General features: G+C 49.6%; 15 non-coding genes across 15 annotated transcripts; all 15 read right to left on the bottom strand.

The window, feature by feature from the left end:
• Positions 1-4,252: 4,252 nt before the first annotated feature.
• Trnaa-agc (transfer RNA alanine (anticodon AGC)) lies at positions 4,253-4,325 on the bottom strand. The gene has a single exon. It is a non-coding gene; the product is annotated as a tRNA-Ala (tRNA).
• A 415-nt stretch (positions 4,326-4,740) lies between these two features.
• On the bottom strand, positions 4,741-4,813 carry Trnaa-ugc (transfer RNA alanine (anticodon UGC)). Its single transcript has one exon. It is a non-coding gene; the product is annotated as a tRNA-Ala (tRNA).
• A 999-nt stretch (positions 4,814-5,812) lies between these two features.
• Positions 5,813-5,885, bottom strand: Trnaa-agc (transfer RNA alanine (anticodon AGC)). The gene has a single exon. It is a non-coding gene; the product is annotated as a tRNA-Ala (tRNA).
• Positions 5,886-6,299: 414 nt separating this feature from the next.
• Trnaa-ugc (transfer RNA alanine (anticodon UGC)) lies at positions 6,300-6,372 on the bottom strand. Its single transcript has one exon. It is a non-coding gene; the product is annotated as a tRNA-Ala (tRNA).
• Positions 6,373-7,374: 1,002 nt separating this feature from the next.
• Positions 7,375-7,447, bottom strand: Trnaa-agc (transfer RNA alanine (anticodon AGC)). The gene has a single exon. It is a non-coding gene; the product is annotated as a tRNA-Ala (tRNA).
• A 414-nt stretch (positions 7,448-7,861) lies between these two features.
• On the bottom strand, positions 7,862-7,934 carry Trnaa-ugc (transfer RNA alanine (anticodon UGC)). The gene has a single exon. It is a non-coding gene; the product is annotated as a tRNA-Ala (tRNA).
• A 1,002-nt stretch (positions 7,935-8,936) lies between these two features.
• Trnaa-agc (transfer RNA alanine (anticodon AGC)) lies at positions 8,937-9,009 on the bottom strand. Its single transcript has one exon. It is a non-coding gene; the product is annotated as a tRNA-Ala (tRNA).
• Positions 9,010-9,423: 414 nt separating this feature from the next.
• Positions 9,424-9,496, bottom strand: Trnaa-ugc (transfer RNA alanine (anticodon UGC)). Its single transcript has one exon. It is a non-coding gene; the product is annotated as a tRNA-Ala (tRNA).
• Positions 9,497-10,498: 1,002 nt separating this feature from the next.
• On the bottom strand, positions 10,499-10,571 carry Trnaa-agc (transfer RNA alanine (anticodon AGC)). Its single transcript has one exon. It is a non-coding gene; the product is annotated as a tRNA-Ala (tRNA).
• Positions 10,572-10,985: 414 nt separating this feature from the next.
• On the bottom strand, positions 10,986-11,058 carry Trnaa-ugc (transfer RNA alanine (anticodon UGC)). The gene has a single exon. It is a non-coding gene; the product is annotated as a tRNA-Ala (tRNA).
• Positions 11,059-12,060: 1,002 nt separating this feature from the next.
• Positions 12,061-12,133, bottom strand: Trnaa-agc (transfer RNA alanine (anticodon AGC)). The gene has a single exon. It is a non-coding gene; the product is annotated as a tRNA-Ala (tRNA).
• Positions 12,134-12,547: 414 nt separating this feature from the next.
• Trnaa-ugc (transfer RNA alanine (anticodon UGC)) lies at positions 12,548-12,620 on the bottom strand. The gene has a single exon. It is a non-coding gene; the product is annotated as a tRNA-Ala (tRNA).
• Positions 12,621-13,622: 1,002 nt separating this feature from the next.
• Trnaa-agc (transfer RNA alanine (anticodon AGC)) lies at positions 13,623-13,695 on the bottom strand. The gene has a single exon. It is a non-coding gene; the product is annotated as a tRNA-Ala (tRNA).
• Positions 13,696-14,109: 414 nt separating this feature from the next.
• On the bottom strand, positions 14,110-14,182 carry Trnaa-ugc (transfer RNA alanine (anticodon UGC)). Its single transcript has one exon. It is a non-coding gene; the product is annotated as a tRNA-Ala (tRNA).
• Positions 14,183-15,184: 1,002 nt separating this feature from the next.
• Positions 15,185-15,257, bottom strand: Trnaa-agc (transfer RNA alanine (anticodon AGC)). The gene has a single exon. It is a non-coding gene; the product is annotated as a tRNA-Ala (tRNA).
• Positions 15,258-15,579: the final 322 nt, after the last annotated feature.

A 15,579-nucleotide genomic window follows, 5' to 3' on the forward strand; every position in this document is an offset into this window, starting at 1 on the left:
GGTATAGGCTTCCCTTGAAAAACTTCGTTCACTAATTGGGTGATTTTGTCCCCGATGATGTGCCAATACCTCCTGTAAAATTCAATGGGTAATCCGTCAGGACCAGGGGACTTCCTGATCGGCGAGTGGCAGACAATCTCCAAAACATCTTTATTACTAAATTCCAAAGAAATGGTGTCATTGTCTTCTCTAGTTATGGGAGAGGAAATGGCACTAAACAGTTCGTCATAGCAGTCGTCGTGAGTAGCCACTGACGTGTACGTGTCAACAAAATAGTCGTGTAGTGCCTTGATAATCTCTCGCTGGGTGTCGACAGTCGTGCCATCACCTAGTTTCAGGGCCTCAATAAAAGTCCTCCGTCTGTTCTTAGCATGTTTGACTAGATGGTATAGAGCGGCTGTTTCATCGTCTCTGACCGACTTCACTTTTGATTTGATCTTAAGACCTTCCAGCTGCATCCTCTTAAGATTGATTAATTTCGCCTTTATTTTTCGAATGTCGTCTATTCTGGTGTTCGCGGCGTCGGCTCTATCACAGAGGTCGCGTAAGATAGTGTAGTAGAACTCCATCGTCTTCTTTATCGCGGCTGCTCTGTCAATACCGAAGAATATAATAACCTTTCGCAGTTTGGGTTTTGCATGCTGAGTCCACCACGCTATGGTGCTACGAAAGTTTGTGGTAGTGCGCAAACACTGCTCCCAAGTGCGTCGCACCGCCGCCTCTAGGTCAGCATCCGTTAATAAGGAGACGTTCAAGTTCCATTGATTTTTATACCAACGCGTTGGTTGTGGCAGCAAATTCAGGCACGCAACGACACCACTGTGATCGGAGAAGCTGGAGGGTATTGTTTCAATTTGTAACAAGACTTTCTCTAAAACGTCGGAAACATAAATCCTGTCAATTCTGCTGCATGAATTCGCGACGATGTGTGTGAATCGTACCAAGGTCGGGTACCTAATTTCCCACGCGTCTTTCAGTTTGAGGTCTGTCACGAGACGCTTTAATTCAGGCGAATAATTAAAATTCGGGGACTGATCTTTCTGGGATAAAACACAATTAAAATCACCTCCAATGATAACACGTTCGGGATTTTTCCGTAACAAATAGATGATATGTTCCTTAAAAAAACTTGCTCGTTCCGCTCTATAGGTACTACCAGAAGGCGCGTACAAGTTAATGATGGTGACGCCAAAAACGGTGACACCCACACCTCTACCCGAATCTAACTTGTCAATCTGAGTGGCGGGAATGCCTTCTCTAAGTAAGATGGCAGTCCCCACGTTCGAGTCGGGGGAAAAATTAGTAATAGCAACAAAACCAGGAAGAGTTAATTGTGGCATGGCCACCTCCTGCAAAAGAGCGATATCTGTTCCCGACTCATAGAGATATTGTTTTAAGGCACTCAGTTTCACCTCCGACCGGATTTTATTAATATTTAATGTCGTGATCGTATAGGCCTGCGACATGACGGCAGTACGTTGCAGAGGCGGAAGGAGCAAATGTCTTTAAAGGGCCACATCTTCATGCCATTCCATATTTGTGGCCGGGAAATTCGAGTCTGTGACGTCACTGAGTTGTATTCTTGCGTCTTTGTTCTTACTCTTTTTACGCACAGCATTTACATTAGGTTGCACTCTGATCCTGGGGCGGACACTGTGGAGCACCTCCGCAGCCGGCGGCGTGGGAGGGTCGTGGGTGATGTCAATCTGCTCTCCCGGCACATCCCGCGAAGGGATCGCACGCGGCGATACCGCCGGCGAGCGAGCAGCTGAACTATCACTCGCACTATCAGCCTGTTTGGCAACATTCTCTGCCCGCAGCTGTTTGTTGTCATCGACAGACCCGGACAGCTGTGTTTGTATTATTTCCTGGAGTTGTTGACATTCCCCTTGTTGTGAGTCCTGAACCGAAGCGGCTGCCACGTGATGTGTACCGTCGGCGCTCAGAGATGTTTGTGTACCATCATCACAGGCCTCTGTGTGTGTACTTCCTGCAGGAATGTGAGCAACACGTACAGGTTGGTCGGTCTGAGTTGGCTGTCGCGGAAGTTCTAAGGCACTATCCAGCGGTAACTGCTTAACTTCCACGGAAGTAGCGGCACTTGAAATTGTGGGAGGAGGAGCGTCCACAATAGCCTCACCGATTGGAGCTTTCGTTTCCGAGCCGGATTCCCGATCGTCCTTTTTCGCGGTCTCATGCGCACTAGAGGTGTCGTTATCAGAACCACTGCTGTCACAAGTTCTGCGCCTCTTATTGGTCGCGGCATCGAGTTTCGCAGGGGGCAACGCACCTTTTTCTCTCCGAACCAGAACCGGAAACTCATCAGAGCGAAATTCTTGTTGCTGTTCCGAAGGCATTTCAGAACTAGGGATCCCAATCTCTGTCATCGGCTTGGCCGCCACTACATCCGCCAAAGTAAGCCTTTTACGCTGCTGGAGGGAATTCTTTAACACAAACATGCGCCTGGGGCAGTCTTGACGCAAGTGACCCCTCTCATTACAGATATGACAGGTCGGAGTTTGGCCAATGTAAGTAACGTGAGCCTTATAGTCACAAACAAGTATATGGGATGGAATATTCTGCTTTACTTGCATTTCAACAGATCGAACGCCACTGTAACATTGCAACCTATGTTGACTTGACCACCGTTCATTTCGAATCTGCTTAACGTCACCGAATTTGGACAGTACCTCTTTCAGATAACAATTTTCGACTTCAGGGGGTAAGTTAAAAATACGCACGTTCGTGTAGTCTACATCGGCATTGGAAATGAGCACTGTACTTACAGAGTCGTCCCGGTGTCGGAAAATAGCACTTCCTCCGTGCTTCGTCATGATCTTCTCCAGTAATACAGGATTCAGCAATTTAACAAAAAAACAATACTGCTCGGTATCATAATAGGCGGTGTGCACTTGGTCAGATGTAATCCCAATAACATCAACGATCCAGTCATGTATCTCCAGTGAACTCGGTTGCACAGATCGGGTGGACTTGTCGAAATCAAAACGGAGTGTACATTTTCGTGGAAATAACCTGGACATTGCAGCAGATAGCGAGCGGTTAACCCGCTACAATAAGACCGCAACAAAAATACAAATGGAAAACGATATAAACTGCAGAATAACACAACACTCGCAAACAGAAATATGAGTGGAAAACACGCCTTGTGAACACGCGGCGGAGCGGAGCACTGATACGTCCGACCTGCACGGTGTCGCAAGCGCGACTGCCCAACTGAGCTACGCCCCCAAGCGCAACAAAACTGCCCTGTTTTCCATTCTTTCCTACTCTGATGTGCACGGACATGATGGTTGGTTGGTCTGTAGGGGTGAAGGGACCAGTGTACAAAGGCGCGGACACGTTCATATACACAAGAGTTCCAAGTAGTTTCGATGCTCTAGTATTACGACTACAAATTCCGTCTGTATTTAACGTCTAAAATTGAAAGGACAGTCACAAATTGCTCCGTTTTCACTCCTTGTCGACAATCACGCAGCACCTGAGGTAACAAGCACATCTCAAGCCCCAATGTGCACTCGACTGTTCATGCCAACTCACTGCCTCGCACTTTACTACCGTGTACCACTCTTGTCGTCCAATTGCAAAACACTGGGCCACAACAAGTTTCCGCGTCTCCATAGCACTGCGCATACTATGAAACGCTCCCCAAACATGGCACTCCCCCATGCAGGCGACTTTTCCGACTTTACACGACGCTCACGCTAGTGACAGCCTTATTTAGAGCTTGACGTCGCACACAAGCGAATGAGCACATTTTCGCCTACGACTTAGGCCGCCCTCCTAGTGTGGCTGCTCGGTGTCTGCAGGCAGCGAGGGGCTGCAAGCTTCCTGTGTTCGCGCCTATGTCACCTCTGCTTGCTTGTCAGAGGCAGACTATCGCAAAACATACAACTCACTCCATGAATTGATTGCTACGGCATCTGTCATCAGCAGTCACAACTAGCAACACCAGTAGCAGCCGACTGCACGTAAAGAATGGGAATGAGCAGTGGGATTATTGTGAACTCGGCGCAAGGCAGATCTTTCCGACATAGGTTTGAGAATCTTAAGGGAAGACTTGTACTGTTTCTAAATTAAGTGTAGAGGTGGGAGGAGGGTGCTTCCTGCGCGTAGCAGCACGCTTGCCAATTGTGGCTGCTAATCGTTCGCTCGTATCTGCCTTGACACGTTCGCTGGCTGTGAATTATTCCACTTGCATGGCAGTGTGCGCATGTTGGTGTGTTAAAAATTCTGGAGGCGCTGGGTATCGATCCCAGTACCTCTCGCATGCTAAGCGAGCGCTCTACCATCTGAGCTACGCCCCCTGATGACGAACAGTGCTACATACAACCATATCAATATCACAGACCCTTGCACTCCCATTATTCCGCAGACAAACACTACTCTCTATGTGTCCGTGAGGGTGTCTTTCAGGTTTCCTGCATTCTGTATCGAATCGTAGTTGGCCAAAATTAAAGTGGCACGCACAACGTCGAAAAATAGCGTTCGGCCACCGCTGTGAGTAAGACGAACGTGTTGTCCACTCTCTAGACTTCATTGAGGTTAGGCCGTTATACCGAAGACATATTTGACACCTCGACAACAGCCGGTCCTCACATTTACGTCTTGCTCTCCTTACGTCAGTATACATCATATGAGTCTGTGACGCTGGCTTTGCAACGTCTTGCGTGTCTTAAGGCTCGCCGCGACCAACACCTACCATGCACTGTCCACAAAACATGGAGGCGCCGGGGCTTGAACCCGGGACCTTTCACATGCAAAGCGAACGCTCTACCAACTGAGCTACGCCCCCAAGCGCAACAAAACTGCCCTGTTTTCCATTCTTTCCTACTCTGATGTGCACGGACATGATGGTTGGTTGGTCTGTAGGGGTGAAGGGACCAGTGTACAAAGGCGCGGACACGTTCATATACACAAGAGTTCCAAGTAGTTTCGATGCTCTAGTATTACGACTACAAATTCCGTCTGTATTTAACGTCTAAAATTGAAAGGACAGTCACAAATTGCTCCGTTTTCACTCCTTGTCGACAATCACGCAGCACCTGAGGTAACAAGCACATCTCAAGCCCCAATGTGCACTCGACTGTTCATGCCAACTCACTGCCTCGCACTTTACTACCGTGTACCACTCTTGTCCAACTGCAAAACACTGGGCCACAACAAGTTTCCGCGTCTCCATAGCACTGCGCATACTATGAAACGCTCCCCAAACATGGCACTCCCCCATGCAGGCGACTTTTCCGACTTTACCCGACGCTCACGCTAGTGACAGCCTTATTTAGAGCTTGACGTCGCACACAAGCGAATGAGCACATTTCGCCTACGACTTAGGCCGCCCTCCTAGTGTGGCTGCTCGGTGTCTGCAGGCAGCGAGGGGCTGCAAGCTTCCTGTGTTCGCGCCTATGTCACCTCTGCTTGCTTGTCAGAGGCAGACTATCGCAAAACATACAACTCACTCCATGAATTGATTGCTACGGCATCTGTCATCAGCAGTCACAACTAGCAACACCAGTAGCAGCCGACTGCACGTAAAGAATGGGAATGAGCAGTGGGATTATTGTGAACTCGGCGCAAGGCAGATCTTTCCGACATAGGTTTGAGAATCTTAAGGGAAGACTTGTACTGTTTCTAAATTAAGTGTAGAGGTGGGAGGAGGGTGCTTCCTGCGCGTAGCAGCACGCTTGCCAATTGTGGCTGCTAATCGTTCGCTCGTATCTGCCTTGACACGTTCGCTGGCTGTGAATTATTCCACTTGCATGGCAGTGTGCGCATGTTGGTGTGTTAAAAATTCTGGAGGCGCTGGGTATCGATCCCAGTACCTCTCGCATGCTAAGCGAGCGCTCTACCATCTGAGCTACGCCCCCTGATGACGAACAGTGCTACATACAACCATATCAATATCACAGACCCTTGCACTCCCATTATTCCGCAGACAAACACTACTCTCTATGTGTCCGTGAGGGTGTCTTTCAGGTTTCCTGCATTCTGTATCGAATCGTAGTTGGCCAAAATTAAAGTGGCACGCACAACGTCGAAAATAGCGTTCGGCCACCGCTCTGAGTAAGACGAACGTGTTGTCCACTCTCTAGACTTCATTGAGGTTAGGCCGTTATACCGAAGACATATTTGACACCTCGACAACAGCCGGTCCTCACATTTACGTCTTGCTCTCCTTACGTCAGTATATATCATATGAGTCTGTGACGCTGGCTTTGCAACGTCTTGCGTGTCTTAAGGCTCGCCGCGACCAACACCTACCATGCACTGTCCACAAAACATGGAGGCGCCGGTGCTTGAACCCGGGACCTTTCACATGCAAAGCGAACGCTCTACCAACTGAGCTACGCCCCCAAGCGCAACAAAACTGCCGTGTTTTCCATTCTTTCCTACTCTGATGTGCACGGACATGATGGTTGGTTGGTCTGTAGGGGTGAAGGGACCAGTGTACAAAGGCGCGGACACGTTCATATACACAAGAGTTCCAAGTAGTTTCGATGCTCTAGTATTACGACTACAAATTCCGTCTGTATTTAACGTCTAAAATTGAAAGGACAGTCACAAATTGCTCCGTTTTCACTCCTTGTCGACAATCACGCAGCACCTGAGGTAACAAGCACATCTCAAGCCCCAATGTGCACTCGACTGTTCATGCCAACTCACTGCCTCGCACTTTACTACCGTGTACCACTCTTGTCGTCCAATTGCAAAACACTGGGCCACAACAAGTTTCCGCGTCTCCATAGCACTGCGCATACTATGAAACGCTCCCCAAACATGGCACTCCCCCATGCAGGCGACTTTTCCGACTTTACACGACGCTCACGCTAGTGACAGCCTTATTTAGAGCTTGACGTCGCACACAAGCGAATGAGCACATTTCGCCTACGACTTAGGCCGCCCTCCTAGTGTGGCTGCTCGGTGTCTGCAGGCAGCGAGGGGCTGCAAGCTTCCTGTGTTCGCGCCTATGTCACCTCTGCTTGCTTGTCAGAGGCAGACTATCGCAAAACATACAACTCACTCCATGAATTGATTGCTACGGCATCTGTCATCAGCAGTCACAACTAGCAACACCAGTAGCAGCCGACTGCACGTAAAGAATGGGAATGAGCAGTGGGATTATTGTGAACTCGGCGCAAGGCAGATCTTTCCGACATAGGTTTGAGAATCTTAAGGGAAGACTTGTACTGTTTCTAAATTAAGTGTAGAGGTGGGAGGAGGGTGCTTCCTGCGCGTAGCAGCACGCTTGCCAATTGTGGCTGCTAATCGTTCGCTCGTATCTGCCTTGACACGTTCGCTGGCTGTGAATTATTCCACTTGCATGGCAGTGTGCGCATGTTGGTGTGTTAAAAATTCTGGAGGCGCTGGGTATCGATCCCAGTACCTCTCGCATGCTAAGCGAGCGCTCTACCATCTGAGCTACGCCCCCTGATGACGAACAGTGCTACATACAACCATATCAATATCACAGACCCTTGCACTCCCATTATTCCGCAGACAAACACTACTCTCTATGTGTCCGTGAGGGTGTCTTTCAGGTTTCCTGCATTCTGTATCGAATCGTAGTTGGCCAAAATTAAAGTGGCACGCACAACGTCGAAAATAGCGTTCGGCCACCGCTCTGAGTAAGACGAACGTGTTGTCCACTCTCTAGACTTCATTGAGGTTAGGCCGTTATACCGAAGACATATTTGACACCTCGACAACAGCCGGTCCTCACATTTACGTCTTGCTCTCCTTACGTCAGTATACATCATATGAGTCTGTGACGCTGGCTTTGCAACGTCTTGCGTGTCTTAAGGCTCGCCGCGACCAACACCTACCATGCACTGTCCACAAAACATGGAGGCGCCGGGGCTTGAACCCGGGACCTTTCACATGCAAAGCGAACGCTCTACCAACTGAGCTACGCCCCCAAGCGCAACAAAACTGCCCTGTTTTCCATTCTTTCCTACTCTGATGTGCACGGACATGATGGTTGGTTGGTCTGTAGGGGTGAAGGGACCAGTGTACAAAGGCGCGGACACGTTCATATACACAAGAGTTCCAAGTAGTTTCGATGCTCTAGTATTACGACTACAAATTCCGTCTGTATTTAACGTCTAAAATTGAAAGGACAGTCACAAATTGCTCCGTTTTCACTCCTTGTCGACAATCACGCAGCACCTGAGGTAACAAGCACATCTCAAGCCCCAATGTGCACTCGACTGTTCATGCCAACTCACTGCCTCGCACTTTACTACCGTGTACCACTCTTGTCGTCCAACTGCAAAACACTGGGCCACAACAAGTTTCCGCGTCTCCATAGCACTGCGCATACTATGAAACGCTCCCCAAACATGGCACTCCCCCATGCAGGCGACTTTTCCGACTTTACACGACGCTCACGCTAGTGACAGCCTTATTTAGAGCTTGACGTCGCACACAAGCGAATGAGCACATTTCGCCTACGACTTAGGCCGCCCTCCTAGTGTGGCTGCTCGGTGTCTGCAGGCAGCGAGGGGCTGCAAGCTTCCTGTGTTCGCGCCTATGTCACCTCTGCTTGCTTGTCAGAGGCAGACTATCGCAAAACATACAACTCACTCCATGAATTGATTGCTACGGCATCTGTCATCAGCAGTCACAACTAGCAACACCAGTAGCAGCCGACTGCACGTAAAGAATGGGAATGTGCAGTGGGATAATTGTGAACTCGGCGCAAGGCAGATCTTTCCGACATAGGTTTGAGAATCTTAAGGGAAGACTTGTACTGTTTCTAAATCAAGTGTAGAGGTGGGAGGAGGGTGCTTCCTGCGCGTAGCAGCACGCTTGCCAATTGTGGCTGCTAATCGTTCGCTCGTATCTGCCTTGACACGTTCGCTGGCTGTGAATTATTCCACTTGCATGGCAGTGTGCGCATGTTGGTGTGTTAAAAATTCTGGAGGCGCTGGGTATCGATCCCAGTACCTCTCGCATGCTAAGCGAGCGCTCTACCATCTGAGCTACGCCCCCTGATGACGAACAGTGCTACATACAACCATATCAATATCACAGACCCTTGCACTCCCATTATTCCGCAGACAAACACTACTCTCTATGTGTCCGTGAGGGTGTCTTTCAGGTTTCCTGCATTCTGTATCGAATCGTAGTTGGCCAAAATTAAAGTGGCACGCACAACGTCGAAAATAGCGTTCGGCCACCGCTCTGAGTAAGACGAACGTATTGTCCACTCTCTAGACTTCATTGAGGTTAGGCCGTTATACCGAAGACATATTTGACACCTCGACAACAGCCGGTCCTCACATTTACGTCTTGCTCTCCTTACGTCAGTATACATCATATGAGTCTGTGACGCTGGCTTTGCAACGTCTTGCGTGTCTTAAGGCTCGCCGCGACCAACACCTACCATGCACTGTCCACAAAACATGGAGGCGCCGGGGCTTGAACCCGGGACCTTTCACATGCAAAGCGAACGCTCTACCAACTGAGCTACGCCCCCAAGCGCAACAAAACTGCCCTGTTTTCCATTCTTTCCTACTCTGATGTGCACGGACATGATGGTTGGTTGGTCTGTAGGGGTGAAGGGACCAGTGTACAAAGGCGCGGACACGTTCATATACACAAGAGTTCCAAGTAGTTTCGATGCTCTAGTATTACGACTACAAATTCCGTCTGTATTTAACGTCTAAAATTGAAAGGACAGTCACAAATTGCTCCGTTTTCACTCCTTGTCGACAATCACGCAGCACCTGAGGTAACAAGCACATCTCAAGCCCCAATGTGCACTCGACTGTTCATGCCAACTCACTGCCTCGCACTTTACTACCGTGTACCACTCTTGTCGTCCAACTGCAAAACACTGGGCCACAACAAGTTTCCGCGTCTCCATAGCACTGCGCATACTATGAAACGCTCCCCAAACATGGCACTCCCCCATGCAGGCGACTTTTCCGACTTTACACGACGCTCACGCTAGTGACAGCCTTATTTAGAGCTTGACGTCGCACACAAGCGAATGAGCACATTTCGCCTACGACTTAGGCCGCCCTCCTAGTGTGGCTGCTCGGTGTCTGCAGGCAGCGAGGGGCTGCAAGCTTCCTGTGTTCGCGCCTATGTCACCTCTGCTTGCTTGTCAGAGGCAGACTATCGCAAAACATACAACTCACTCCATGAATTGATTGCTACGGCATCTGTCATCAGCAGTCACAACTAGCAACACCAGTAGCAGCCGACTGCACGTAAAGAATGGGAATGAGCAGTGGGATTATTGTGAACTCGGCGCAAGGCAGATCTTTCCGACATAGGTTTGAGAATCTTAAGGGAAGACTTGTACTGTTTCTAAATTAAGTGTAGAGGTGGGAGGAGGGTGCTTCCTGCGCGTAGCAGCACGCTTGCCAATTGTGGCTGCTAATCGTTCGCTCGTATCTGCCTTGACACGTTCGCTGGCTGTGAATTATTCCACTTGCATGGCAGTGTGCGCATGTTGGTGTGTTAAAAATTCTGGAGGCGCTGGGTATCGATCCCAGTACCTCTCGCATGCTAAGCGAGCGCTCTACCATCTGAGCTACGCCCCCTGATGACGAACAGTGCTACATACAACCATATCAATATCACAGACCCTTGCACTCCCATTATTCCGCAGACAAACACTACTCTCTATGTGTCCGTGAGGGTGTCTTTCAGGTTTCCTGCATTCTGTATCGAATCGTAGTTGGCCAAAATTAAAGTGGCACGCACAACGTCGAAAATAGCGTTCGGCCACCGCTCTGAGTAAGACGAACGTGTTGTCCACTCTCTAGACTTCATTGAGGTTAGGCCGTTATACCGAAGACATATTTGACACCTCGACAACAGCCGGTCCTCACATTTACGTCTTGCTCTCCTTACGTCAGTATACATCATATGAGTCTGTGACGCTGGCTTTGCAACGTCTTGCGTGTCTTAAGGCTCGCCGCGACCAACACCTACCATGCACTGTCCACAAAACATGGAGGCGCCGGGGCTTGAACCCGGGACCTTTCACATGCAAAGCGAACGCTCTACCAACTGAGCTACGCCCCCAAGCGCAACAAAACTGCCCTGTTTTCCATTCTTTCCTACTCTGATGTGCACGGACATGATGGTTGGTTGGTCTGTAGGGGTGAAGGGACCAGTGTACAAAGGCGCGGACACGTTCATATACACAAGAGTTCCAAGTAGTTTCGATGCTCTAGTATTACGACTACAAATTCCGTCTGTATTTAACGTCTAAAATTGAAAGGACAGTCACAAATTGCTCCGTTTTCACTCCTTGTCGACAATCACGCAGCACCTGAGGTAACAAGCACATCTCAAGCCCCAATGTGCACTCGACTGTTCATGCCAACTCACTGCCTCGCACTTTACTACCGTGTACCACTCTTGTCGTCCAACTGCAAAACACTGGGCCACAACAAGTTTCCGCGTCTCCATAGCACTGCGCATACTATGAAACGCTCCCCAAACATGGCACTCCCCCATGCAGGCGACTTCTCCGACTTTACACGACGCTCACGCTAGTGACAGCCTTATTTAGAGCTTGACGTCGCACACAAGCGAATGAGCACATTTCGCCTACGACTTAGGCCGCCCTCCTAGTGTGGCTGCTCGGTGTCTGCAGGCAGCGAGGGGCTGCAAGCTTCCTGTGTTCGCGCCTATGTCACCTCTGCTTGCTTGTCAGAGGCAGACTATCGCAAAACATACAACTCACTCCATGAATTGATTGCTACGGCATCTGTCATCAGCAGTCACAACTAGCAACACCAGTAGCAGCCGACTGCACGTAAAGAATGGGAATGTGCAGTGGGATAATTGTGAACTCGGCGCAAGGCAGATCTTTCCGACATAGGTTTGAGAATCTTAAGGGAAGACTTGTACTGTTTCTAAATCAAGTGTAGAGGTGGGAGGAGGGTGCTTCCTGCGCGTAGCAGCACGCTTGCCAATTGTGGCTGCTAATCGTTCGCTCGTATCTGCCTTGACACGTTCGCTGGCTGTGAATTATTCCACTTGCATGGCAGTGTGCGCATGTTGGTGTGTTAAAAATTCTGGAGGCGCTGGGTATCGATCCCAGTACCTCTCGCATGCTAAGCGAGCGCTCTACCATCTGAGCTACGCCCCCTGATGACGAACAGTGCTACATACAACCATATCAATATCACAGACCCTTGCACTCCCATTATTCCGCAGACAAACACTACTCTCTATGTGTCCGTGAGGGTGTCTTTCAGGTTTCCTGCATTCTGTATCGAATCGTAGTTGGCCAAAATTAAAGTGGCACGCACAACGTCGAAAATAGCGTTCGGCCACCGCTGTGAGTAAGACGAACGTGTTGTCCACTCTCTAGACTTCATTGAGGTTAGGCCGTTATACCGAAGACATATTTGACACCTCGACAACAGCCGGTCCTCACATTTACGTCTTGCTCTCCTTACGTCAGTATACATCATATGAGTCTGTGACGCTGGCTTTGCAACGTCTTGCGTGTCTTAACGCTCGCCGCGACCAACACCTACCATGCACTGTCCACAAAACATGGAGGCGCCGGGGCTTGAACCCGGGACCTTTCACATGCAAAGCGAACGCTCTACCAACTGAGCTACGCCCCCAAGCGCAACAAAACTGCCCTGTTTTCCATTCTTTCCTACTGTGATGTGCACGGACATGATGGTTGGTTGGTCTGTAGGGGTGAAGGGACCAGTGTACAAAGGCGCGGACACGTTCATATACACAAGAGTTCCAAGTAGTTTCGATGCTCTAGTATTACGACTACAAATTCCGTCTGTATTTAACATCTAAAATTGAAAGGACAGTCACAAATTGCTCCGTTTTCACTCCTTGTCGACAATCACGCAGCACCTGAGGTAACAAGCACATCTCAAGCCCCAATGTGCACTCGACTGTTCATGCCAACTCACTGCCTCGCACTTTACTACCGTGTACCACTCTTGTCGTCCAACTGCAAAACACTGGGCCACAACAAGTTTCCGCGTCTCCATAGCACTGCGCATACTATGAAACGCTCCCCAAACATGGCACTCCCCCATGCAGGCGACTTTTCCGACTTTACACGACGCTCACGCTAGTGACAGCCTTATTTAGAGCTTGACGTCGCACACAAGCGAATGAGCACATTTCGCCTACGACTTAGGCCGCCCTCCTAGTGTCGCTGCTCGGTGTCTGCAGGCAGCGAGGGGCTGCAAGCTTCCTGTGTTCGCGCCTATGTCACCTCTGCTTGCTTGTCAGAGGCAGACTATCGCAAAACATACAACTCACTCCATGAATTGATTGCTACGGCATCTGTCATCAGCAGTCACAACTAGCAACACCAGTAGCAGCCGACTGCACGTAAAGAATGGGAATGTGCAGTGGGATAATTGTGAACTCGGCGCAAGGCAGATCTTTCCGACATAGGTTTGAGAATCTTAAGGGAAGACTTGTACTGTTTCTAAATCAAGTGTAGAGGTGGGAGGAGGGTGCTTCCTGCGCGTAGCAGCACGCTTGCCAATTGTGGCTGCTAATCGTTCGCTCGTATCTGCCTTGACACGTTCGCTGGCTGTGAATTATTCCACTTGCATGGCAGTGTGCGCATGTTGGTGTGTTAAAAATTCTGGAGGCGCTGGGTATCGATCCCAGTACCTCTCGCATGCTAAGCGAGCGCTCTACCATCTGAGCTACGCCCCCTGATGACGAACAGTGCTACATACAACCATATCAATATCACAGACCCTTGCACTCCCATTATTCCGCAGACAAACACTACTCTCTATGTGTCCGTGAGGGTGTCTTTCAGGTTTCCTGCATTCTGTATCGAATTGTAGTTGGCCAAAATTAAAGTGGCACGCACAACGTCGAAAATAGCGTTCGGCCACCGCTGTGAGTAAGACGAACGTGTTGTCCACTCTCTAGACTTCATTGAGGTTAGGCCGTTATACCGAAGACATATTTGACACCTCGACAACAGCCGGTCCTCACATTTACGTCTTGCTCTCCTTACGTCAGTATACATCATATGAGTCTGTGACGCTGGCTTTGCAACGTCTTGCGTGTCTTAAGGCTCGCCGCGACCAACACCTACCATGCACTGTCCACAAAACATGGAGGCGCCGGGGCTTGAACCCGGGACCTTTCACATGCAAAGCGAACGCTCTACCAACTGAGCTACGCCCCCAAGCGCAACAAAACTGCCCTGTTTTCCATTCTTTCCTACTGTGATGTGCACGGACATGATGGTTGGTTGGTCTGTAGGGGTGAAGGGACCAGTGTACAAAGGCGCGGACACGTTCATATACACAAGAGTTCCAAGTAGTTTCGATGCTCTAGTATTACGACTACAAATTCCGTCTGTATTTAACATCTAAAATTGAAAGGACAGTCACAAATTGCTCCGTTTTCACTCCTTGTCGACAATCACGCAGCACCTGAGGTAACAAGCACATCTCAAGCCCCAATGTGCACTCGACTGTTCATGCCAACTCACTGCCTCGCACTTTACTACCGTGTACCACTCTTGTCGTCCAACTGCAAAACACTGGGCCACAACAAGTTTCCGCGTCTCCATAGCACTGCGCATACTATGAAACGCTCCCCAAACATGGCACTCCCCCATGCAGGCGACTTTTCCGACTTTACACGACGCTCACGCTAGTGACAGCCTTATTTAGAGCTTGACGTCGCACACAAGCGAATGAGCACATTTCGCCTACGACTTAGGCCGCCCTCCTAGTGTGGCTGCTCGGTGTCTGCAGGCAGCGAGGGGCTGCAAGCTTCCTGTGTTCGCGCCTATGTCACCTCTGCTTGCTTGTCAGAGGCAGACTATCGCAAAACATACAACTCACTCCATGAATTGATTGCTACGGCATCTGTCATCAGCAGTCACAACTAGCAACACCAGTAGCAGCCGACTGCACGTAAAGAATGGGAATGTGCAGTGGGATAATTGTGAACTCGGCGCAAGGCAGATCTTTCCGACATAGGTTTGAGAATCTTAAGGGAAGACTTGTACTGTTTCTAAATCAAGTGTAGAGGTGGGAGGAGGGTGCTTCCTGCGCGTAGCAGCACGCTTGCCAATTGTGGCTGCTAATCGTTCGCTCCTATCTGCCTTGACACGTTCGCTGGCTGTGAATTATTCCACTTGCATGGCAGTGTGCGCATGTTGGTGTGTTAAAAATTCTGGAGGCGCTGGGTATCGATCCCAGTACCTCTCGCATGCTAAGCGAGCGCTCTACCATCTGAGCTACGCCCCCTGATGACGAACAGTGCTACATACAACCATATCAATATCACAGACCCTTGCACTCCCATTATTCCGCAGACAAACACTACTCTCTATGTGTCCGTGAGGGTGTCTTTCAGGTTTCCTGCATTCTGTATCGAATCGTAGTTGGCCAAAATTAAAGTGGCACGCACAACGTCGAAAATAGCGTTCGGCCACCGCTCTGAGTAAGACGAACGTGTTGTCCACTCTCTAGACTTCATTGAGGTTAGGCCGTTATACCGAAGACATATTTGACACCTCGACAACAGCCGGTCCTCACATTTACGTCTTGCTCTCCTTACGTCAGTATA

This window comes from Schistocerca nitens, chromosome 10 (assembly GCF_023898315.1).
Source record: "Schistocerca nitens isolate TAMUIC-IGC-003100 chromosome 10, iqSchNite1.1, whole genome shotgun sequence".
In the NCBI taxonomy this organism is placed as follows: Eukaryota; Metazoa; Arthropoda; class Insecta; order Orthoptera; family Acrididae; genus Schistocerca; species Schistocerca nitens.